Below are 18,291 nucleotides of genomic sequence, written 5' to 3' on the forward strand. Positions count from 1 at the left end.
CAAACTTGCTACGCAACGATATGCACGAAAAGCTGCCAATGAAAGAACAAACAATTACAATGATCGAAAGACGGGATTCATTGTTGTGTACATCAAAAAGGACTTTATGCTAAATTTGCAGTCATGCAGCCCACGAAGAAATTAGTGGTACGAATATTAAAATTTATGAAGTTGTACGCATTATCTCATTGTCAGTTGCAACATTTTTCGAAGGAATTGAACGAAGAGAGTGGAGACTTTATATATTACTGCAAAATACGGTAGTCGCATCAAGGGGCGTGACTGGAATGAATTTTCGATTCAATACTCGCTATCATTGAATTTATGATGAAAAAAGGAGTACAGGAACAAAAATTATAACGTCCATGATGGATTGCAGACCTTGCATTTGAAGTGGGCTTGACTGCACTCTCCCGACACTAAAAGACTGCAAGGCGAGAAACAATTGCTTTCTGATTTGACGAGGGCGCATCTAAAAAGAAAATAGCGTTATGGAAGGGACGCACAGAAGGGACACATTCCGTAAGCTCAGTGCTGTTAAAGAAAATGTGAGATTTCAGGATTCATTGTGGCCTCGGAATAATTACAGGGATAGTTTCCTAAACGTCTTGAGGACAATGCCAGTCTTACATCTATTTTCGAAATGGTTTCGAGTCCGTTTGTTTTTTGAGTTCAAAGCCCCCCTGTGCACGTGCAGATGTAAGTGACTGACCTGCAAGGTAGCTCCCGTTTCATTGACAAATCCTTCTGCGTTAAAGCTATCCAGGAGGCGTGTGTTACTTTCTTCAGGTAGAGCTTCCACGTCCCCATACTGGGATTGCAAAGGTGCTACAATATTTCGATGACATATTTGGGTGAAAGACTTTCAATAATGAAAGTCACGATTACGTGGCAGCCTGAATGCGAAACTCTGTGAAATTGTCTGTGCCTGTCTGTATGCTGACAGTTTTTACCGTATAAAAATTATATTATGTCTTCTGCCCGCCAAAAATAATTAAATAATACTGAAGATTTGAATTGCTTGTTATTTTTGTTGTTACGAAATACGAAGAATAAATCAAAGTCGTACGTAGTGTGACTGCACTGCCTTTTAATCCCGGCGCGTTCGCAGTTTCCTCTTTTGCCCCTCCTCGCGCTCAGCAGCGTGCCCTGGCGTGGGAGGAAATGTGCAACGAGGCTGAGCGCTGTGGCGCTACTGCCAGGACGCGTCTCGATAGCCGAATTCTTGGCTGCTCCCGGGTTAAAGCAACCTCACCCTATCGCCATACATCTAATGACGGGAATGGAATTCTAACAGGGTGCCACCCAGCGTCCATTCCCGAATCGAGTTTTTAATTCTTGCGTGCTTTGTTCGGAAATGTGATGCCGAGTCGTTTGCTCGGCACGAGTGGGGGTGGGCGACCGGCTGCGGCGGCCGTCGCGCGCCGAATGAGCCAACAGGTGCTGCGGCTACGGCGGCGGCGTCGCGGCGGCGGCGGCGGTGCGCGTGCGCGGGGGCTGCACAGGCGCAGGCGGGCCGGCGCTTCTCTGCCACCCGCCGACGCCGCCGACGCAGTCGCCTCGCAGCCGCAGCCGCAGCAGCAGACACCGCCGTCGCTCCCGCTCCCCAGGTACGCGTAACACTCCGCTCCGCCGCCGTTCGCTTCCAGCCCGTGACGTCGCAACTTTCGTGTCTTCCCCTTCATTCACATTACCAGTTCCAATAACTTTTGTTCCATACAAATAACTATTAAAGTATCAAAATTACGGGTAAAATTATTTATTATTTACGTTTATTTATTTTATTGTTACTATTATTTTCAAATTGAACAAGCCTTATAAGTTCGTCACATGAACAGATGTTGCAAGTTTTAACTTGTTCATCTTCAGGCACTGCCTCTCTTTTGCATTCAGAACATTTTTTTTACTTGTAATGAAGTCAATTAAAATTCGTGGCTCTGGTAACACCTCCACGTAAAACTAATTAAAGTGTTCAATTGTGATGATACTTGATCCTGTCAGTAGGAGGCTTCATTACTGTATCAATCCGCCTTTCTAATATTTACAGCGTAACGTCTGTTAATTGCAATCGGTGCAACTGTGTTGATATGAATGTCGCACATGTACAGTAGCTGATAGTAGTAAAAATTACCTGGTTATGCACACTTTCAGACTACTTGTACGATTTAACAACTGTTTAAGTTTTTGTTTTTCTATCCTACGCAGTAATTATGTGTAATTTAGTCCCGTCGACTATTCGGAAGTTCCGTTTCCCAGGGTTTTTGACTAGCGGTTGCTTAAATGAGAACAATAAGACGGCAACATTTAACACATCCACAGTTTTTCGCATTAGCCGGCGTGACCACAGTAAAGAGTTCGTCTATGCGGAAAAATTATGTGTTCTCTTGCATGTTAGTCTCAGGAACTTATTCTTGATAAAATGTTAGATTTATGAGCTGAGGTAACTGGAGGGTGCTAACAGATTCACACATCGCGTGGAACATTTTCACGGATTTCTTCACGCTTCTGGTGACAGCAGTGTCACGTAAACACGTAATAGACTTAACACGTATACACTACATCTACATTCCATTCGAACTGATGAATTCTGATCATTGGAGCGTGATTACCAAATAGTTGCAAACTATTACTTTTATTATTATTATTATTATTATTTTTACTGCTAATTTTCCAGTGCTGTGAGCGTTCCATCAGGTGCCAGTTCGTTCTAGATAGGTTATCCGAATATACGCCAAATTTATATAAATATCAAAAGGTTTTATGTCATTTTTCCGTGAAGTGTGCAAATTTTTTTTGGTACTCATTAGATTTGTGCGTGATCATGCTCGGAGCAAGTGTCGAAGCTGCCAATATTTCACGTCTATCACAGTGCTACAAACCGATACCCGGAGCGTGGAAACAGTGCCAAATACAGCGAGTTAATGCACCACAATCATTTTAGTCAAATCGGCCGGTGGAGCACATGCTGTTCACATCACGCTCGACGATCAAAGCGTTATGTCCATTGTTAGAAAGTATTGAGTCACATGCTATCTAAGTTCTATTGTGGTTAAAAGTTAAATTATCATTCATAAAAATTACCATTATGCTTTTATCGTCGTACCTTGCGATTAGTTACGACTTTTTTATTTCATCAGACAAGAAATGAAATGGTGTGTTAAATTTTAAATAAGCCTATAAATTATACAGTAGATGAACCACGTTCAGCATTGTACTCATGAGAAAATGTGCAAAGTTTGAAACGCATTTTCAAGCGACATATTAGGCCAGTATCTCTTTGTTGATTGGGAGCACAGCGAGAACTGTGATATATCAGAGCAGGCCTAGTTACGCCTCGAAATCCCTTAACATTTTCCTGACCTCCCGACATGACTCCGTGATGGGATAGAATTAATCGCAACACTTTGTGGATAAAGTACGCGAGTTTTATTCCTTTCATTTCATCCATAAATCGTTGCTTTCAGCTTCTCAGTTCTCAGATGCCTTGTATATGAAATGTGTGTAGATGCTATACACACTACCTATGTGTAGATGCTATACACACCCCGCAGCGCAAGTACGTCTGAATTTATCCATACATCTCCCTCGCCTTGACGTCTACGGGGTAGGGGGGAGGAGGAGGACGAGGGCGAGGGCGGATGGGGGGGGGGGGGGGGTTCGCAAGTTAACATGTCATCTAGTGACCTCACTTAAAATGTGAAGAAATATAAGTACTGTTATATTTTTATGGGAATTCCATAAGGTACAGGATAATTTTATGAATACACGACTGTAATACTGCCAAACATTGCGCATTTCAGACGATATCTTCATCGAGCCTGAAAGGCCGTGCAGTTTATTATATACATTGACCTCTTTGTAAGTTGTGTTATAATGTAAATTTAATAATTTCACTCCCGCCAGAGGTTCGAGGCCTCCTTCGGGGAATGGGTGTGTGTGTGTTGTTCTTAGCATAAGTTAAAGTAGTGTGTAAGTCTAGGGACCGATGACCTAAGCAGTTTGATCCCTTAGGAATTCACACACATTTGAACATTAATAATTGCAGACAAGTCACATACTGGTAGTTAGTTTTATGAATGGTGAAGAATTTGTGATCGGTCCCTAACAATGAGCGCCTTTTACGAAATGAGATTTAGAATCCTATAATTACACACGGATTTAGTTCGCTGCTTCTTACTGCAGCAAAACTTGTTCAGATAGATTCGCTGCAATGTAAATACCTCTGTGCTTATTTGCGTATGCGGCAGCTTCATCATCAGACGCGTATGTGAGATGTCACAAGTGCTAGCAACTGCCAATACAATATTTTCAAGGCTACTAGCACGTCAGCGACCAATGTCACATACTCCAGCACTTCTTTGCAGTATTTTCAAATATCTTTTTGACATGTAAGTATACCATTTATCTTTCACAGCTTGACATCAGCATTTATTTCAAAACAGTTTCGACTATTTTACCAAATTTTCGTTACAAAATCTGTGATTTATGTATCCGCAGGGAATTTTAAAGCGAGTAGTACTGTAACATATTTTTCAGGGTGCTATTTCAGTTTAGTATATTTATTTAATTATTCAAATTGTGCATGTTGGACATGTCAATATCAGTGTGCAATAAACCAACTTTGATACTGATCGTATTTTTATTTCTACGTAAGTTACGCTCGGTTGAAATTAGAGTATGTAGCACTGACCACACCACTTTTTTTTACTGCTAAAAATTCTTGTCGAAATTAACTGGTATCAAACACAGCCACTTATTTCAAATTAGACGGAATTAGTACATATAGTAAGCCATAAGGCCTATAACTGAATTGACAATATACTTGCTTGCAACAACCGCATTATTCCAGGAAAAATTTTCGTGGAAGCCAGTTTAACGTCATTCTGGCACTGCTCGGAAATATCCTACCTGGTTGCCTCAGCAAAGCCGGCCGTCGTAGCCGAGCGGTTCTACGCGCTTCAGTCTGAAACCGCACGACCGCTACGGTCGCAGGTTCGAATCCTGCCTCTGGCAGGGATGTGTGTCATGTCCTTAGGTTAGTTACGGTTAAGTAATTCTAAGTTCTATGGGACTGATGACCTCAGATGCTAAGTCCCATAGTGCTCAGAGCCATTTGAACCATTTTGTCTGACATTTAGTATGCTCGTATTTTGTTCATAAGGCTTCAGTGCCGAAATGTATTGAACGCCTTCCGAACGTCGAGGAACGCGGCATCTACTCTCTGTTGATCCATTGTGAACGCGGGACAGCGGCTGGTCAAATATTTGTTAAAGAAAATTGCAAAACAACCGTACGTATTTGAGAAGTTATTTTATTATATTTTGACTATCAGTTTCGGCATTTCAGTATGCCTTCTTCAGGCTCCATATGCGCTCCTTATACACATTTTCATATGTATTGATATTGGCATACAGGAGCCATCAGTTTCTGGATATCGTGAATTCGTTATTCGACTCCCGAATCGACCGTGAATCCGTTATTCGAGTCCCGAACTCGAATACCGAATTCACGATATCCAGACACTGATGGCTCCAGTTTGCCAATATCGATGTATCTGATATCTATATATTAAATGCACATCGGGCCTGAAGATAGCATACTGAAATGCCGAAACCGTCAGTCAAAACAAAATGAAATAACTTCTCAAATACGTACGGCTGTTTGGCGATCTTCCTTGATAAAAACCGCACCTACTTACCGCCTGTATTTACTGCTTTCTGAATCTGACGGACGAACAGAGCAAACTGGGTTTCATACGATCTTTGTTTTCGGAACCCATGTTTATTCCAACAGAGCGGATTTTCGGTCTCCAGAAATGCCATAATACACAAGCATAAAACATGTTCGAAAATTCTGCAACAGATCGGCGTCAGAAATAAAGGCCTATAGTTCTGTGCGTCTATTCGACGACCGTTCTGGGAAACGGAAATGACTAGATTTGCGCTCAAATAAAACTGCGGTTCGGTAGTTTTGGTACAGTACATAAATAACGTAGTAAATGGCACGATTAACGGCATTACTTGTAGCATTGGTAGGGAAGGAAACATAAATGAATGTGTGAGAGAGAAAGTGGGAGCCGACGACTTCCTTTTGTTTTTTGTTTGGTCGTTTGTTTTGTAAATAATATAAATCGCACATCTTTCATTGTCAGTCCATTCTGTATTTTATATCATTACAAAATATAAATGGTATTTTATAAGTAATAAAAGTTAGTTGATCGCGTGAGTTCTGTCCTTTTATGTAACCAAAGCAATTACTTTTGATGCAAGCACAGTTGAAATTATCAGTACAGATAGTCTGCAAAAACCAGCAGAGTCCTCTAACTGGGGAGGTATCAAGAATGGTGTCCCACAGGGTTCAGTCTTGGGTTCCTTATTGTTCTTAATATATATCAAAGACTGGCCACTCTGTATTCATGAAGATGCAAGCCCAGTTCTTTTTGCTGATGATACAAGTATAGTAATCACACTCAACAAGCAAGAATCAGCTGAGGAAATTGCAAATAATGTCTTTCACAAAATTACTAAGTGGTTCTCTGCAAATGGACTCTCACTAAATTTTGAGAAAACACAATTTATATAATTCTGTACACTAAATGGCATAACACCATTGATAAATATAGACTATGAACAGAAGTCTGTTACTAAAGCAGAATACTCAAAATTTCTGGGTGTGTGAATTGATGAGAAACTGAATTGGAAGAAACACATCTATGATCTGCTGAAGCGGTTAGGTTCAGATACTTATGCTGTTAGGGTTATTGCAAATTTTGGTGATAAACATATCAGTAAATTAGCCTACTATGCCTATTTTCATTCACTGCTTTCATACGGCAATATATTTTGGGGCAATTCGTCATTAAGAGAGAAAGTATTCATTGCATAAAACCATGTAATCAGAATAATAACTGGAGCCCACCCAAGATCACCTTGCAGACATTTATTTAAGCAACTCGGGATATTCACAGTACCTTCGCAATACATATATTCACTTACGAAATTTGTCATTAATAACCCATCCCAATTAAAAAATAGCAGTGAAGTGCATAGCTACAACACTAGAAGAAATGATGATCTTCACTATTCTGGATTAAATCTCACTTTGGCACAAAAACGGGTGAATTATGCTGCCACAAAAATCTTTGGTTATTTTCCAAATAGTGTTAAAAGTCTGACAGGTAGGCAACCAAAATTTAAAATCAAATTAAAAGAATTTCTGAATGACAACTCCTTCTACTCAATGGATGTATTCTTAGTTACGAAGTAGTAAAAAAAAAGAAGTGCAAATAAAACTTATGTCAAAGTGACACGTTACACATCATTACGAAATGTCGTATTCATGACCTATGGAACAAGGAATAGTGTATGTAGTGTATATATGTATGTACAAACATAAAAAATCTGTATAATTATTGTTGTTGTTTTGTACTCAATAGAACATTCACCATCACGATCAAATGAAGAGTTTCCTGTTGTTATTGATAAGTGCGAAAGTTACACTCCTGGAAATTGAAATAAGAACACCGTGAATTCATTGTCCCAGGAAGGGGAAACTTTATTGACACATTCCTGGGGTCAGATACATCACATGATCACACTGACAGAACCACAGGCACATAGACACAGGCAACAGAGCATGCACAATGTCGGCACTAGTACAGTGTATATCCACCTGTCGCAGCAATGCAGGCTGCTATTCTCCCATGGAGACGATCGTAGAGATGCTGGATGTAGTCCTGTGGAACGGCTTGCCATGCCATTTCCACCTGGCGCCTCAGTTGGACCAGCGTTCGTGCTGGACGTGCAGACCGCGTGAGACGACGCTTCATCCAGTCCCAAACATGCTCAATGGGGGACAGATCCGGAGATCTTGCTGGCCAGGGTAGTTGACTTACACCTTCTAGAGCACGTTGGGTGGCACGGGATACATGCGGACGTGCATTGTCCTGTTGGAACAGCAAGTTCCCTTGCCGGTCTAGGAATGGTAGAACGATGGGTTCGATGACGGTTTGGATGTACCGTGCACTATTCAGTGTCCCCTCGACGATCACCAGTGGTGTACGGCCAGTGTAGGAGATCGCTCCCCACACCATGATGCCGGGTGTTGGCCCTGTGTGCCTCGGTCGTATGCAGTCCTGATTGTGGCGCTCACCTGCACGGCGCCAAACACGCATACGACCATCATTGGCACCAAGGCAGAAGCGACTCTCATCGCTGAAGACGACACGTCTCCATTCGTCCCTCCATTCACGCCTGTCGCGACACCACTGGAGGCGGGCTGCACGATGTTGGGGCGTGAGCGGAAGACGGCCTAACGGTGTGCGGGACCGTAGCCCAGCTTCATGGAGACGGTTGCGAATGGTCCTCGCCGATACCCCAGGAGCAACAGTGTCCCTAATTTGCTGGGAAGTGGCGGTGCGGTCCCCTACGGCACTGCGTAGGAGCCTACGGTCTTGGCGTGCATCCGTGCGTCGCTGCGGTCCGGTCCCAGGTCGACGGGCACGTGCACCTTCCGCCGACCACTGGCGACAACATCGATGTACTGTGGAGACCTCACGCCCCACGTGTTGAGCAATTCGGCGGTACGTCCACCCGGCCTCCCGCATGCCCACTATACGCCCTCGCTCAAAGTCCGTCAACTGCACATACGGTTCACGTCCACGCTGTCGCGGCATGCTACCAGTGTTAAAGACTGCGATGGAACTCCGTATGCCACGGCAAACTGGCTGACACTGACGGCGGCGGTGCACAAATGCTGCGCAGCTAGCGCCATTCGACGGCCAACACCGCGGTTCCTGGTGTGTCCGCTGTGCCGTGCGTGTGATCATTGCTTGTACAGCCCTCTCGCAGTGTCCGGAGCAAGTATGGTGGGTCTGACACACCGGTGTCAATGTGTTCTTTTTTCCATTTCCAGGAGTGTATTTATGAATAACAGAAACATTTTTTATATAAACTCGACGAAGTGTTTCAGCGATGTCAGATATGTTTTTGGTTCGGGTTTTTTTCTTTTTTTTAAAAAAAATGGCGTTTGTTTGGAGGAAATTTCGTTTTTGAGCGCTATATGATCAGTCTTGATTTTTTTTATTTTTGCTACAGAATTTTACTGCTTCACGTTACAATTCAAAAATTTTCGAATAAAACCTAAATTAAGCATTGAAAATTTGAGTTATACAGTAAATAGGTTATTATCAAGTAACAGTCAGGAGGATAACTTATGTAGAACAAAAATGTTCCTTAAGTGACACATTATTTATATACCTGGTTTTTAGGGGACTTTAGTAAGACACTGATCGCATACGCAAATAAAGGGATCGAAGTAAGGTAACACCAGATACGTATGCAAAACACCTGACGTACAGGTAGCGCGGTACTATCTTAAATGACCAAGGCTGCTAAGAGAACTACAGTAGTTTACGCTTACTTACGATGGTCTACGGTAACCTAAGGTAGTTCCACAAATCTAGGAATGACCTGCGCTTTTTTCCAATCATTACGAACGCCTCGCTCCCCCAGAGACCTACGGTACACTGCTGCCAGAACAGGGGCTAGTTCTGCGCATATTCTATATAGAATCGAATAATTCATCGGCAATTTCTTAAAGAAAGACATTGGTAAGTTTCTGAAACTTTGTAAGTTTTCCAGAAACAGTTATCAGCGGTAAATTTAATTCATTCTGCAGCTGCCTAAATGTTTTCATCTGAAAGACAACCATTACTTGGAATGTCGATAGTTCTGACGTGTAAGCAATTAGTGGAATTGAATAAGCATTGAGAATGCTAGTAATAGTTCTTCCTGTCATACGAAGTGTGGAGCAGACTTGTAGCGGCGTACCTCTTTAGCCTCCTGACTATCAAGAGGTGGCGCTAGTCGTGAAGGAGGTATGTCGCCTTTCGCACTTGTTTCATACAGCTTTGTGTATACGAAACTTGTCGCCGAAGCTTAAACTGCATCAGAGCGCATCAGTATCCACATCCTGAGGAAGGCTGGACAAAACTCCCCTGCGTGGAGACAACGACTTCCTCTTCCCAGTCAAGTCTCCCTCTAGTGGAGTCACCCTTGCACCAGCGTCTGAAGGCTTAAAAAGTTCTCATGTGTCCCGTTTCTAAATGTTCTCGGTATGTCTCTTGAGGAAACACAATAACTACCTACGTTGTTTTGAAACTTCGTTTTATGTCTTGACCCGTCACGGGCTTTCGCCTTTCTTCTGTTTCCGAATCATACATTTAAGTCTGAGTTGCAGTCAAGGCTGACTTATTTTCTCGTTGCAATGAAAATAACCTTGTTCCAGTAGTAAGTTCCCAGCGAGGTGGTATAGTAGTAACACACTGAGCTTCCATTCCGGAGGATAATGATTCACATTCCCTATCCGGTCTTTATGTTTACCGTCGTCCTTTTAATAGGAGATGGGCAATTTCATCTCCCCTTATTCCCCAATCTAAGTATGTGCTCCGTCTATAAGTTAAACCCCAATTTTCCTTTGTTCTTTCATCCATTTCCACGACGTATTATCACTTTCCCACATCTTAGAGTCTACTCAGTGTACAATTTCAAAGCATTATTCGCTACTTGATCGACTTTCTTGTGTCATCTGTCTTCTGAGTGGTCTGACGCGGCTCGCCTAAACTTTCTCCTTCTGGCAGATTCTGCATCTCAGAGTAGCACCTACGCCCTGCGACCGCAATTATCTTTTGGATATATGCACATCTTTGGCTTCCCCTACAGATTTTTTTTCCTCCACATATCCTACCAGAGCGTGCTGAAAAGTAATACCTCCGATTTATTTATTCTGTTTTCAGTATCGGTTAAGGTATTACATGTCATGCATCTTACTCGGTCGACTTTCCTGCTTCGCTGACGCACGTTGCAATTCTCTACACCTAGAGGGCTCCGAATAGTAGCCTGTAACATGGCGGTGCGTCACGTAACTATGGTGTGCTGTAACCGAGTTTATAACCGCAGTAAACTTCGACCTCCTCACATGGAGTACTCGCACCTTCAGCATAACTATGCCAGACCACACACGAGCTCTGCGACATCTGCCATAATCCGACGCCTTGGGTTCACTGTCATCGATCATCCTCCATAGAGCCCCGAGTTGGCCCCTTCCGAGTTTTGTCTGATGCCTAAAACTTAAAGAACACCTTCGAGGACTTACTTTCATAGTGATGAAGTAGTGCAAGCAGAGAGGAGGTTGTAGCTCCGTGGACAACGTCAAATATTCTACAGTGGCGGTATTTAAAAAAAAAAAAAAAAAAAAAAAAAAAAAACACAACTAAGGTCTTCAGTCCCCTAGAACTTAGAACTACTTAAACCTAACTAATCTAAGAACATCACACACATCCATGCCCGAGGCAGGATTGGAACCTGCGACCGTAGCAGTCGCGTGGTTCCGGACTGAAGCGCCCAGAGGATCTTACCACACATTTCCGAATTTCCTGTGGCTTCTGAACAATGGAAGCCGATGAAATAGCATACGAACCTTCAGTCCAGTCTGCAGAAGACTGCGTCGAACCGACGACACAGACAGCTGCACAATGATGCCGGGTCGATCCAACACTGCACAATAATCCGGCACTTTTCGCGTGCTGTAGTGTTATGTGGGGTCTAGGGGTGGGTTGATTTGGTGGAGGAGACCAAACAGCGAGGCCATCGGTCTCATCGGATGAGGGAAGGATGGGGAAGGAAATCGGCCGTGCCCTTTCAAAGGAACCATCCTGGCATTTGCCTGAACCGATTTAGGGAAATCACGGAAAACCTAAATCAGGATGGCCGGACGCGGGAATGAACCATCGTCCTCCCGAATGCGAGTCCAGTGTGCTAACCACTGCGCCACCTCGCTCGGTGACGGGGTCTTGTTCCCGCTCATTGCTGTGTACGATTTTCTTCATCCCGTAGATTCCACACACCCTTCATTTTATTATAGGCGTGCACCATACGATCTGAAATGTCATTGTATGTCAGATTCAATTACCAGAAGCGGATCACTGTGCTTCGAACGCACATGCTGATCCGCTCTTTGACATCGACGAACGTAGTGCCGCTTTCTGTCTTCGATGTTACAGGGCGCTGCCGGAATGTGCTTACGCCATCTCTCAGCAGTCTTCATCACTTTGTGTTTATACAGCCTCCGGATTTATTATGGCTTTCCTTTCTGAACCGTTGATGTGTGTCCGTAAAGGATTAAAATATAAAAGTCCAATTAAGTTTAAAAGTAATAAACATTTTTTCTCTGATGTGTGTTCTGTTTCGATACTTGTTTCTGTACTGCGTAACATTGCCAGGCGTCCAGTTACATAAACTCGATGATCCCACAAGATATTTGGAGTAATCACTCGAAAATTAAATCGTAATTGATTGTCGAAATATCGTGTGGTACAAAAACACTTGATCCGCTTATGAGCCCGACAATAATTCTTCAGTCAGCTATGCTGGAACGCACCAAGAATCACACATTAATTTTACATTTAAATCAATATGCAGTGTATATTACGACACACAAATGAATAAGTAAATTGAAGCAACGAATTCACCTTTCGTCACATTTTGTGAGTAATTTCCGTGTAACGCATCGGTGTTGAGACTATTTTGCTACTTCACATTCAGTTTATGAGTGAACAGAGTATATTTATATTACAACATTTGGATTTGGAGAATGGTGTACATTGGAAAACAGAGAAAATATACAACTTTTCTGAATGTTGAACACTGCACGTGTTATCGATTTTCACAATAATACGAGAGCTATTCGGGAAGAAGGAACGATCGGTCACGAAATGGAAACCACAGCGAAAATCCGATGAAGTTTTGCACAGGTGTGTTGGGCAGTGTCTCTAGTATGCCCGTCGATCGCGTTACTTCGTTCTTTTTAGTTCTGAGCACACAGAGAGCACATGAAGATACATACAACAATAGGGTGTCTCCTGACGAATTCAAGGGCTTGGTGAGAAATTTCGCCTGAAGCTGTGTATCGTTTTCAATTGGAAATGTTTGAGAACCCACAATACAGCCCGTAATTGTCTCCCTCTGACTTTCATCTCTGCTTACATGAACCGCTGGCTATGAAGACAACATTTTGGCACAGACAACCAGCCGTAGGCTAGCGTAGAGAATTGGCGGAAAGCACTGGCGGCTGCCTTCTATAACGAGGGTATTGGAAAGTTGGTACAACGCTACGACATTGAAAGTCCCGTAGACATTTTTAATGATAGTAACACTCTAAGAGGTCCGCCTCCGTAGCTGAGATATCAGCATTCGATTCCCGGTACTGCCAGGGATTTTTCTTCGGTGACAGGGCTGGTACGGAGTGCACTCAGCCTCGTGAGGACAACTGAGGAGCTTCTCGACCGATTAGTAGCGGTTCCAAGGTCAAGAAACCCGACAACGACCGGAAGAGCGGTGTGCTGCCCACATGCCCCTCCATACAGCAACCAATGACGCCACTGTGAAGGATGACGCGGCGGTCGGTCGGGAATTTTACCTTACCTTCTTTTACACTGTAACAGTTCTAAATTAATGGAAGAATATCTAGCAGTTGGTTGGGTATGAAGAGAATCGTGTGATGGCTTTCTGAGATCGTTTTCTTTTGGCTTGTTCTCGTAAGTGAGGCAGCAACATAGAGCACAGCAATAGCCTGTGAGCATTGCTCATTCCTAAAGCTCCTGGTGGAATATTTATTCGTGTTCATCACTGAAAACGTCACAACAAGGAGGGTTAAAGTCTAGGTGGGAGTGGACGAAATGTATTTTAAGGGAAATGTGTGTACTGTACGTGCCTGACATCACGTTGGGAGAGATTCCGTTTCTGCCGCCTACTCCTGGGGCAAATCCAAGGTCTCGAATGACATCGCTCAGTCCCATTTGACTCAGACCGTGTGGCTGATCATCTATTTCGTCAAAATCAGACTCATTGCATGTGGAATGCTTGCCTGGTTTTTATTCTTCCACACTATTTCTGTTTTCTTCTTCAAGCTCATGAGCTTGGAATGGAATAGGAACTGGTAAACTACCTGAATGTGTAATAGGTCGAATAGCACTTGGAAGATTAGGGTACTGAACTGTTCCGCCTTTCTTCATTGTCAGAAATTGCGTTTATCGGTGGAGTCCGTAAGAAATAGCAGTTATCTGTATGGTCTGTAGGTTGTCGCCAAACCATAGGCACTGCAAAGCCACTGATCGCTTTTTTTTCACATACATTCTCGTAGTGCAATTGATCAAGATTTGTAACATAAATGCGGAGCTCATGACTTACCTACATTTGCATCTACATACGTACTCCGGAAGGCACCGTACGGTGCTTGGGGGAGGGGTGGGGGTGCTTTGTACCACTGCTAGTCATTTCCTTTCCTGTTCCATTTGCAAATACAGCGAGGGAAAAATGATTGTCTATATGCCTCCAAAACGATTGTCTGTATGCCTCTGCACGAGCCCTAATTTGTCTTCGTGGTTCTTACTCGAAATGTACGTTGGTGGTCGTAGAGTCTTCCTGCATTCAGCTTCAAATGCAAGTTCTCTAAATTTTCTCAGTAGTGTACCTCGAAAAGAACATCGCCTCAGGGGATGCCCATTTGAGTTCCCGAAGCGTCTCTCTAACACTAGCATGCTGATCGATCCTACCGGTAGCAAATCTACCAACCCACCTATGAGTTGCTTCGATATCTTCCTTCAGTCCGACCTGTTGGGCTTCCCAAACACACGAGCAGTGTTCAAGAATGGGTTGCACTAGTGTCGTATACGCGATTTCCTTTACAGATTAATCATACTTTCCTAAAATTCTCCCAATAAACCGATGTCGACAATTCACCTTCCCTATTACAATCCTTAAATGCTCATTCCATTCCTTGTCCCCTATCTTCATACCAAACTAATGCTGACAGGCCGGCCGGTGTGGCCGAGCAGTTCTAGGCGCTTCAGTCTGGAACCGCGCGACCGCTACGGTCGCAGGTTCGAATCCTGCCTCGGACATGGATGTGTGTGATGTCCTTAGGTTGGTTAGGTTTAAGTAGTCCTAAGTTCTAGGGGACTGATGGCCTCAGATCTTAAGTCCCATTGTGCTCAGAGCCATTTGAACCATTTTTTAATGCTGACAGGCAGCCTTCATAAGACGCGCCACACTGCGTTTTTGTGACAAAACGTTATTTCACCACAAACGTAACAAAAATTATTCACTGCATTTACACATTTTTGCGGCATTTTGATTCAATATGTTTTACATTTCATGAGCATTCGAAAACTAGAAATTCTACACTAATTACAGCACAAATAGTATGAAACTAATAGTCTCAGCAACAGCTGTAATTTTAAATGCCAACGTTTTTGGTTAAACTTTACCGTGACTGCTGTTGACATTAAATGAAACAAGTTTACTGTTACCAGTCACAGTGACTGGTAACATTAAACTTGTTGTTTCATTTCCGTGATGACTGGGTGTTGTGTGACGTCCTTAGGTTAGTTAGGTTTAAGTAGTTCTAAATTCTAGGGGACTGATGACCAAGGATGTTAAGTCCCATAGTGCTCAGAGCCATTTGTTTCATTTAATTAACAGCAATAATGTTTGTAACTTGCGAGCAGTTGGATAATGTTGTGTTTTGTCATTTAACAGATGTGACAACTCCGGGAACAAAACTGCCCACACACTAAAAATACAGAAAGGGAAAAAAATGACATGTCACTGTATCTGCAAAGCCAGAGCTTATCGGTCAATTTTGTAATGAATTTTGAATTCAGTGGGTGGAAATGCATGAGAGTTAGTTATTTTTGAACTCAGAACATTTTCACTTGTTGACCAGTGTTATTAACAATCTGCTGCAAGTAGTCTTTTTTCCGTTTAGAAAACTACGAAGGCCGTTCAGTAAGAGATGCAACATTTCTTTTTTGCCGAAACCAGATTGATTTTATTCAGGATTCCAATACACCATATTATTCCGCACTCTTTTGGGCACAAAAAATAATCTCTGTTCAATGCGACGGCCTGAAGCCACCTTACTGGGAGGGCCTCTATGCCCGTATGCTACACTCTACTGGTCGACGTCGGGGCCAACGCCTTGTGGCATCAATAACCTCCCGACCATTCATGTACTGCTTCTCGCGAAGTGCATCCTTCATTGAGCCAAGCAGATGGCAGTCGGAAGGTGTGAGATCCGGGCTGTAGGGTGGGTGATGGAGAACAGTCCGATGAAGTTTTGTGAGCTCCCCACGGAAGCGCAGATGTGTGTGAGGGCTTACGTTGTCATGGAAGAGGAGAAGTTTGTATGAATTTTTGTTTCTTCATTTCCTGAGGATAGCACAGAACACTTCAGAGTTGATCGTTGCACAGTCAGGGAGGACACCAAACAAAATGACCCCCCTTCAGGGTCCCAGAAGACCGTTACCATGACCTTACCGCCTGGGGGTGCGGCTTCGAACGTTTTCTGCGGAGATGTAGTTTGGCGCCACTCCATCGATTGCCGTTTTGTTTCCAGTCCGAAGTGATGAATTCATGTCCCAATGCTTGCGCCGATGTTCGACGAAAAATTGTCACGGTCAGCCTCATAACGCACAAGCAGTTCCGCAGAGATGGTTATTCGTTGCTCTTTATGACCTCGTGTTAGGCGGCGGGGACACACCTTTGAGAGTCAGAAATGGTGAACGACTGTGTCAACATTGCTAAGAGAGACATCCAGTTGTGCAGCGAGGTGTTTGATTGTGATCCGTCAATCACCTCGAATGAGAGTGTCCGCACGTTCCAACAGAGCAGGAGTCACAGCTGTATGCCGCACTCCGGCACGCGGGAGATCGGACAGGTTTGTGCGACCTTGTTTCGATGATGACAGGCGCCTCGCCCAACGATTCAGCGTACTTTTTGTTCACTGCCAGGTTTCCGTAGACATTCTGCAAGCGGCTCTGAATATCTGCGGTGCTCTGGTTTTTCGCGGGGATATTCCACAATGTCCTACAACAAATTTCGCATCTTTTCCACCTAAATTACCCGAGAAAAAGAATGTGTTACAGTTCTAGAAAGACGATCAGTACGGATTTTAGAAAAATCAAAATAACTGAAGAATTTCGACACCTGGTTCGCGAATATGTACTTATAGAATTTAAAGAACCAGCGTTTGGTGAGTGATCCAGGAATATGTAACGTCTTTTCACTTGCAGTTCCTCTATCGTTTGAAAACGAAATGAAACGAATTTCCATTAAGAGTAGCTCGGGTAGTCACATAATCAATCAGGCCTGTCAAGTTCTAATTAACCGGGAATAACATATTTTGCATGTCGGCTTTTTGTTCGTGACTCGATTAAGCCAGTTGTGAGTTTCCCTTCTGGTCGAAAGAAATGACTTGGCATAAAAGTAAAAACGCGAAGTCCTTGTGGCACGGCCGTTAGAGATTTTGTATCGCACAGATGGTACCTGGGGCGTCGCTGCTGTGTCGGCCGCTGCTTGTTTAGGCGGCGCTGCGCGGCAGATATCAGCGCCAGCCGGAGCCGCCTATTCACGCTGCTCCATTCTGCGGCTGTTTCGCTGCGAGGATAACTCCCTCGGCGACGAGCTGCAGCCGCAGCCGCGGCTACCAACAGATCGCGCATCCTTTAATCTCTCAGCCTTCTCCATAATTTGAAGCTCTCTGAAAATTAGCGAAGGCCTGGGATTGCGAAGGTAAAGCGGCTTGTTTCTCCTTAAGTCGTCACGGAATGGTTAGGTCAGAGGAGTCGAGTTCATATAAGGGAAATCCGGGCGCACACTTTCAAACCACGTATGTGAAGTCCCGTGGTGGACTTTTACTAAAAAATTTTTGTACAAAACGAAACACACCAGTTGTCTACGACGTACAATTTTTTTGATTTTTTCAATGTAACATTTAAATCTAATATTTGACGATGCCCCGTCGGAGGTTCGAGTCATCCCTCGGGCACGGGTGTGTGTGTGTGTGGGGGGGGGGGGGCGGGGGGGGGTTGTCCTTAGAATAAGTTAGTTTAAGCAGTGAGTAAGCCTAGGGACCGATGACCTCAGCAGTTTGGTCCCATAGTACCTTACCACAAATTTCCAACTTGACGATGAAAACATCTGTAGATTGCGCCATCTGTCCCTTATGCTACGGGTGATAGGCCGCATCCTAAAAAAACTGCAAAATTGCCCCGTTTTTTTAAGTCAAAGCCTGTATATATACACTTACAAATACATTTCTGGATATAAATATGTTGTGGGATGAAGAAAAAACGATGAAGTGTTAGCAACAGTTTTTTTTCATGATATCTTATTTATATACCTAACTAGTTCAATGATTTAGATAACTACTTTACTTTTTAATAGTTGACAA

At 43.5% G+C, this 18,291-nt stretch overlaps 1 protein-coding gene across 6 annotated transcripts in view; it reads left to right on the forward strand.

The window, feature by feature from the left end:
* The window catches only part of LOC126248622 (protein O-linked-mannose beta-1,2-N-acetylglucosaminyltransferase 1-like), a 2,277,756-nt gene that overhangs the window by 1,917,869 nt on the left and 341,596 nt on the right, over positions 1-18,291 (forward strand). The window contains exon 1 of one of the 6 annotated variants that reach the window (XM_049949791.1): positions 1,554-1,610. The exons of the other annotated variants lie outside the window; for them this stretch is intronic. The gene's annotated coding sequence lies outside the window, so the exon portion shown is untranslated. Of the gene's footprint in view, positions 1-1,553; positions 1,611-18,291 lie in introns of those variants that run through there. 6 annotated transcript variants of the gene reach the window in all.

Source organism: Schistocerca nitens, chromosome 3 (assembly GCF_023898315.1).
Source record: "Schistocerca nitens isolate TAMUIC-IGC-003100 chromosome 3, iqSchNite1.1, whole genome shotgun sequence".
Lineage (NCBI taxonomy): Eukaryota > Metazoa > Arthropoda > Insecta > Orthoptera > Acrididae > Schistocerca > Schistocerca nitens.